Source organism: Schistocerca cancellata, chromosome 6 (genome assembly GCF_023864275.1).
Source record: "Schistocerca cancellata isolate TAMUIC-IGC-003103 chromosome 6, iqSchCanc2.1, whole genome shotgun sequence".
In the NCBI taxonomy this organism is placed as follows: domain Eukaryota; kingdom Metazoa; phylum Arthropoda; class Insecta; order Orthoptera; family Acrididae; genus Schistocerca; species Schistocerca cancellata.
In genome coordinates, this window is record NC_064631.1 from 688,297,600 (window position 1) to 688,305,805 (window position 8,206).

An 8,206-nucleotide genomic window follows, 5' to 3' on the forward strand; every position below is an offset into this window, starting at 1 on the left:
AAAATAAACGGCAGAGACACAGGGGGACAGAGAGGAAACGTAAATTTCACGAGCCGGGACGGAAAGTCGAGCCGTAGCGAACGCACGCCCCTTGAGCGCTGCGTGACGGAAGACGAATCGCCCGCGAGTCTTATCTGAATTTCAAAGGGGAAGGCAGGCCCAGGCCAAATCTCCTTACGTAGCCGGCCGGCAAGCTAGCGAGCCACTCGAGTAGGAATCGCACTGGAAAGAAGAGTCCCTGACTATCTGCATATAAAGACAGTTCTGCTCTGCAGAAAATATCTTCCTAATATCGACCATACTGTCTAATCATGCTTCCTAGATAGGGTTATGCTTTTATTTCCTCCAGTACTGCCTCGCTCCCAGCTTTGACATAAACCAAATCGTAATTCTCCTTTCTAGTACTTTTCATCGCTGTCTTTTGTTCATACGGTTATTACCTTATTTTTTGGTATTAATTGTAAGTGATATGAGCTCTATTTTTATTTTGTGTGTCATACTTCATATCGGGATAACGGAAGTGTCCGATTCCACCCGTCTTCTTTGACCCATGACGTCATCGATATGGCAGAAATGGCTATTCTAAGCATCTCCAATATGGCTCCTATGATGTCACTACATACACACTGCAACAAATACGAAAATACGTATAAATAGGACAATAACATCTCCCTCTAAAAATACAATCAAACTAACTGGGCAGCCGCGGGAAAATGGGAGTTTTAGGGGAGGGGACAAGCTAAATATAACAGTAAAAAAAGGCACACCACGATCCCAAAACACACAAAATGACGAAGCAAAAAAAAAAAAAAAAGAAAATCTACAGAAATCGGACACTTACCTTAACCTGTCAACCCCCGCTGACGATACCAAAACACCAACGCGTACAGCAGAAACAACAAAAATTGTAATCAGACCAACACCTACAACTAAGAAAAACAAAACCAAAACCACAATAACTCAAAAATTCAAAAGTCAAACATCCCTACGTTAATTAAAACACTTTCAGTACAGAATAAATACACAAAACATAACAACTCGAGAAAAATAGACTCATAAAACAATTACCACCAACAAGTTTCGGCGCTGCAAAGTAATTCGGCCATCACACACACAAACACACACACACACACAGAGAGAGAGAGAGAGAGAGAGAGAGAGAGAGAGAGAGAGAGAGGGCGCCATCAAACACAATAAGACGACATCCACAAACACAACCAACTCATAAACTCCGCGCCATGATGTCACACACAACACCCGTACGTCATGGGTCAAAGCAGACAGGTGGAATCCTACGCTTCCGTTGACCCCTCTTATCTGTACACTGGATATTTTTCGTGCGATGTACTTCAGTAGTCGATATGTTACGGCACAGTGTTTGCTGAGTATAAGCAGTGTGATCTTTGGTTGTCGGTAGACACTAGCATTCCGTGCGAAGTAAGTGAGGGAGTCAGATGTTGGTTACGCTGCTGTGCGGTCTGGAAACAGCTAGCAGAGCACCGAGATCCAAATGCAGAGGACGTTGAATTTTGGAAATATGATTTTGAAAATATTTGAGAACTGTGAGGTTATTCAGGTATCATCGTTGCTGTAGTGCTCCCTTGCGCTCAATTTATAATGAGTTCGTGAAAGCCAAATTTTCGATGACTTTCTCTGTTTCGGGTTAAAGTCAACCGCCGGCACGCCAGTGGGGAACGAGAGAGCACAGAGGGCTGTGAAAATGACGTCAGCCAATTGCACGCCGACCGACCTCTCTCCAGGACGATAACGCGACAGCAGGGGCCGCTATGCGAAGAAAACAGTAGCGCCGAGCCCGACTGGCCACGCCCCAATTCTACGAGAGGCCTCAAGCCTATTGACCTGAATAGAAGCGCCAAAGCTCATTACTTTGCCCGTACATTCTACGTAACTCAAACTTGGAAATGTTATACTGAAGAAACTTACTTATTTTATCTGTCACCCTTAGACTGCGACACATCTGGTTAACACAAAGTTAAGTATTGTATTTTTTACTTTTGTAATAAAACTCATTAACACGATTTCTTTGAATGTTGTCTAGCGATCCGAGAAAGCAGGTTTCCCCGACACCCCACATTTGACGACTAGGCAGAATTCAGCATTGTCTTTATTGGTACAGGTCAGTTATGTTGATTGTCCAGACATGATCAAGCGAAAGTATCTGTTCACATGGCTTGCATTCAGAACTATAGATGCGCCAGTCTTTTATCATTCTGTTAACTAATTTAATGGTAGAGTAATATATTTTCGTATAAATAATTTCTATGAAAATAATCGTAATTGTTAAGCAAGGAGGTTCACAATACAGGTTTTGAATGCTAGTCTCTTCTGCATCATTCAAAAAATTCGTCTTCCAAAAATGGTTCAAATGGCTCTGAGCACTATGGGACTTAACTTCTAAGGTCCATCCATGCCCGAGGCAGGATTCGAACCTGCGACCGTAGCGGTCGCTCGGCTCCAGACTGCAGTGCCTAGAACCGCACGGCCGCTCCGGCCGGCTCTGAACTGTCCCATTACCAATCCTTGTATTTATTATTCTTCACAATACACTACTGAAACTTAGCACAGCTTTATTGTAGCATGAATGTAATTGAGTACTGTAATTAGAACTTCCCATTATCAATACAAATGATACTTAATCCTTCATGAATAGGGACATGTTCATACCAAATTTTATTTTTATTAAATAACTTGAAAACTAATATAGTAGCTTATTGGTGTCTCAGATATAAGGTTTTTACATGTAACTCAGGTTACATACGAATTTTCATCCTTCTGATTCTAATACTTAGTGCCTTCAATTTGTGGCAAAAACAAATTTGACCAAAATGTTCCTCTGATCCAGTTGAGGTTTGTAACTTTTTATTGCGACATATATTTGCATATTCTAAACAGTTTTTGTCTTTGTAGCCTTATTATTCATCGCCACTTTTTTTTCGTAAGATCATACATTTTGCCTGACAAATTCATTTGATCAAAAAATGGTTCAAATAGCTCTGAGCACTATGGGACTCAACTGCTGTGGTCATAAGTCCCCTAGAACTTAGAACTACTTAAACCTAACTAACCTAAGGACAGCACACAACATCCAGCCATCACGAGGCAGAGAAAATCCCTGACCCCGCCGGGAATCGAACCCGGGAACCCGGGCGTGGGAAGCGAGAACGCTACCGCACGACCACGAGATGCGGGCTCATTTGATCAGTCTGAGACCTTACAGTGTTAACATTAATACAGTGAATCATACATTGATGTTATTCAATCTGTAAATTGAGCAAGCAGTAAAGGAAACAAAAGAAAAATTCGGAGCAGGAATTAAAATACATGGAGAAGAAATAAAAACTTTGATGTTCGCCGATGACACTGTAATTCTGTCAGAGACAGCAAAGGACCTGAAAGAGCAACTGAACGGAATGGACAGTGTCTTGAAAGGAGGATATAAGAAGAACATCAACAAAAGCAAAACGAGGATAATGGAATGTAGTCGAATTAAATCGGGTAATGGTGAGGGAATTAGATTAGGAAATGAGACGTTTAAAGTAGTAAATGAGTTTTGCTATTTGTGGCGCAAAATAACTGATGGTTCAAGTGGCTCTGAGCACTATGGGACTCAACATCTTAGGTCATAAGTCCCCTAGAACTTAGAACTACTTAAACCTAACTAACCTAAGGACATCACACACACCCATGCCCGAGGCAGGATTCGAACCTGCGATCGTAGCAGTCCCGCGGTTCCGGACTGCAGCGCCAGAACCGCACGGCCACCGCGGCCGGCAAAATAACTGATGATGGTCGAAGTAGAGAGGATATAAAATGTAGACTGGCAATGGCAAGGAAGGCGTTTCTGAGAAAGAGAAATTTGTTAACATCGAGTATAGATTTAAGTGTCATTAAGTCGTTTCTGAAGGTATTTGTATGGAGTGTAGCCAGGTATGGAAGTGAAACATGGACGATAAATAGTTTGGACAAGAAGAGAAGAGGAGCTTTCTAAATGTGATGTTACAGAAGAATGCTAAAGATTAGATGGGTAGATCATGTAACTAATGAAGAGGTATTGAATAGAACTGGGGTGAAGATAAAATTTGTGGCACAACTTGACTAGAAGAAGGGATTGCTTGGTAGGACATATTCTGAGGCATCAAAGGATCACCAATTTAATATTGGAGGGCAGCGCGGAGGGTAAAAATCGTAGAGGGAGACCAAGAGATGAATACACTAAACAGATTCAGAACGATGTAGGTTGCAGTAGGTACTGGGAGATGAAGAAGCTTGAATTGGATAGAGTAGCACGGAGAGCTGCAATCAAACCAGTCTCTGGACTGAAGACCACAACAACAACACTGATGAATTTGCAAAAGTTGTTTTAATGTTTAATTTCACTCTTAGAGTATGGTGCAATCCTTAGTTCATTAAGCGTAGGCGCGTTATGACGTCGTGGTTCTGGTAGTAGTGAACTGGGACACGCCCCTGCACACTCGCCCGCCTCTGCACCTCTTACAATCATTACAGCGCTTGCTTTGGCTCAGGTAGTTTTTGACCTCAGGTCGCTGCGTCTGTCCGCCGTGCTTGGAGGAGCCAAAGCTGGCCACCACCAACCCCTGTGTCCACACGCACCTTTGCCTGTGTCCACTACCTGGAGGCGGACTTGTTTTTCTGGTGGGAACGGCACCACCGTGTCTGCTACCCGAGTTTTGACGTATGGAGCATGTCACGGGGCGATGGACTGTGTGCCTACTACATCGTCCGACACGCCCCACCCAGCTGTCGCCCCCTCTTCGGGACGTCTGCCGATGTGGCGGCTCCCTGCCGCCGCAAACCGCGTTCCCTTATCGCCCACTAGTGACATCTGTCGCGTCTTATCGGCAAAATACCGGGGTGTGGTCCCGTCCAGAGCAGCGAAGCCTGCAGTTCCGTATCAACACGGAGTTTACTCTCGATTTCTCCACAGTTCCGACGCTGTTAGTATGATTTACGCACGACAATTGTGTTTCTCCGTTCACGGTCTGTAAATATTTAACAATTTCCGAAGTAAAAATAAATGCGTCATAAATACCTGAAAATGATGTTGAAATGTAGTGTGTCTGCATCACATCACGCATGGAGGAAAGGTGTCATTAACCCGAATATCGTTTTCAACATGCTAGTGCTTTACTAGGCACGCGACATGTTGAAAGGTGTCCTTATAATTGGTCGTCTTCCACATATTCCGTTTTTGCGTAGTTTCTTCTCACGCGCAATCTTTGCTGTTATCTGTGTGACACGCTGTGGCCGAGCGCTTCTAGGCGCTTCAGTCTGGAACCGCGCTGCTGCTACGGTCGCAGGTTCGAATCCTGCCTCGGGCGTGGATGTGTGTGATGTCCTTAGGTTAGTTAGGTTTAAGAAGTTCTAAGTTCTAGGGGACTGATGACCTCAGATGTTAAATCCCATAGTGCTTAGAGCCATTTGAACCATTTTTGAACCTCTGTGAGACACTGATCGACTTCCGCAAATTCGCGGCTGCTTCAGCTACACGAGTGCAGCTGCCAGAGATCTTTGAAGCAACTGTGTCTTCAGCCATTGTTTAGCCATTGCCAAATCATGTTGGTATATTCCAAGCAAACGACTCCACAATCACTCTCATGTAAGCAGTTCGTTACGCCCTCCCCACCGGTGTTCCCGTTTTACTACACCGTTTTGATAAATATAAATAGCTCACAGACAATTTCAAAGCCACCTGCATCTAAATTTAATTTATGGATTGCAGAGGTCTCCATTTTTCCGTGGCATCGGCCCGGTTCGTAAATCGGGTGCGTAATTTTGTGATTTAATTTGCGTATAGAGCACTATTTTTATATTAAATTTTCATTATTGCTCTCTTGTGCATTCTATGTCACTGTTCTATTGGCACTATTGTACTTATCGTTGTTTGTATTGTTTTTCTGCTTTAAATACGTCTATCTGTATGCTACATTTCTTATATTGTTATATTGTTTTTCTGCTATTGTTCTACTTACGGTATGATGTACTGTGTTCAGCCTTTCATGTTTTCTCTTTCATTTTTAGAGCTTGTGCACCTTTGTCGTAATGTTGTTGTATGGTGCTGTTTGTAATTCTGCTCCAGTGTCATTGTTATCACAGCTGCCAGCTGTCTGGTGTTTGTCTAATCGGACTTTTATTTTTCTTTAAGAGTGTGTTCGTATTCTAACTTCGTAATTTTATTCTATTCTGACTTTTTGCAATGAGGGTTCTTTGACACTCTATAGCCGTTGTTGGCTGTATTATTCTTGTAACCCAAAGCCAAAATAAAGAAAAAAATGTATAGCCATGACGTAGTCGCCACACGTGGCTTGTGGGACCTGGGTCATCTTCTTACTAGACAGATGTGCTGCTCTCTGCGCCACCTGGGCCCGGGGGTCACCGCAACTGCACGGACTATCCTAGCACGCCTGTCGCCAGTTCCAAATTCCCAACTTTTCCATACGCTAGTAATGTAGTGCCCCTTGCCCATTATTCTCATTACTCGTGTTATTTGTCTGATTCCCGTGAGAGTTCGAGCCTGCTGTAAATCTGCTATCCGAAAGAACAGACACCATATGCAGCATAATTCAGGTGAGGATGGCCAATGATCTCTACTGTGCGGATGCAAACCAGGCTCCAACTCTTAAGGGAGCCGGAGGAATTTTCAACTTTCTCCGTTGATTTAAACCAGTGCCAAACCGCAGCCAATGTCTGTAATTCCTTTCTGTCTTAATTCGTAGTGGATGCTGGATCAATAACACCACATGTATATACACTGAAGAGCCAAAGCAACTGATACGTGTACCTAATATTCCATAGGTCCCTGGCGAGCACGCAGAAGTGCCGCAACACGACGTGGCATAGACACGACTAATGTCTGAAGTAGTGCTAGAGGGAATTGACACTATCAATCCTGCAGGGCTATACATAAGTCCGTAAGAGTACGAGGGGGTGAAGATGTCTTCTGAATAGCACGTGCAAGGCATCCCAGATATGCTCAATAATCCCATGTCTGGGGAATTTGTTGGCCAGCGGAAGTGCTTAAACTCGGAAGAGTGTTCAAGGAGCCACTCTGTAGAAATTCTGGACATGTGGGGGTGTCGCATTGTGCTGCTGGAATTCCCAAGTCCGTCGGCATGCACAATGGACATGAAGGGATGCAGGTGATCAGACAGGATGCTTACATCCGTGTCACCTGTCAGAGTCGTATCTAGACGCATCAGGGGTCCCATATCACTCTATCTGCATACGCCCCACACCATTACAGAGCCTCAACCAGCTTGAACAGTCCCCTGCTGACATGTAGGGTCCATGGATTCATGAGGTTGTTTCTCTACACGTACACGTCCATTCGCTCGATACAATTTGAAATGAGACTCGTTCAACCAGGAAACATGTTTCCAGTCATCAACAGTGCAATGTCGGTGTTGACGAACCCAGGCGAGACGTAAAGCCTCGTGTCGTCCAGTCATCAAGGGTACACGAGTGGGACTTCGGCTCCGAAAGCCCGTATCGATGACGTTTCGTTGAATAGTTCGCACGCTGACACTTGTTGATGGCCCAGCATTGAAAATGGCTCTGAGCACTATGGGACTTAACTTCTGAGGTCATTAGTCCCCTAGAACTTAGAACTACTTAAACCTAACTAACCTAAGGACATCACACACATCCATGCCCGAGGCAGGATTGGAACCTGCTCCGTAGCGGTCGCGCGGTCCTAGACTGTAGCGCCTAGAACCGCTCGGCCACCCCGGCGGGCCCCAGCATTGAAATCTGCAGCATATTGCGGAAGGGTTACACTTCTGTAGCCAACGGCCTTGCCGCAGTGGTAACACAGGTTCCCGTCAGATCACCGAAGTTAAGTGCTGTCGGGCTGGACTAGCACTCGGATGGGTGACCATCGGGTGTGCCGAGCGCTGTTGGCAAGCGGGGTGCACTCAGCCCTTGTGAGGCAAACTGATGAGATACTTGACTGAAAAGTAGCGGCTCCGGTCTCGTAAACTGACATATGGCCGGGAGAGCGGTGTGCTGACCACATGCCCCTCCATATCGGCATCCAGTGACGCCTGTGGGCTGAGGATGACACGGCGGTCGGTCGGAACCGGTCGGCCTTCATGGCTCGTTCGGGAGGAGTTTTTATTTTTAGTTTTACAATTCTGTCACGTTGAACGATTCTCTTCAGTCGTCGTTC

The 8,206-nt window shown here is 44.9% G+C and overlaps 1 pseudogene; it reads left to right on the top strand.

Moving 5' to 3' along the window:
* Positions 1-7,822: 7,822 nt before the first annotated feature.
* Positions 7,823-7,940, top strand: LOC126089545 (5S ribosomal RNA; annotated as a pseudogene).
* The last annotated feature ends 266 nt before the right edge of the window (positions 7,941-8,206 follow it).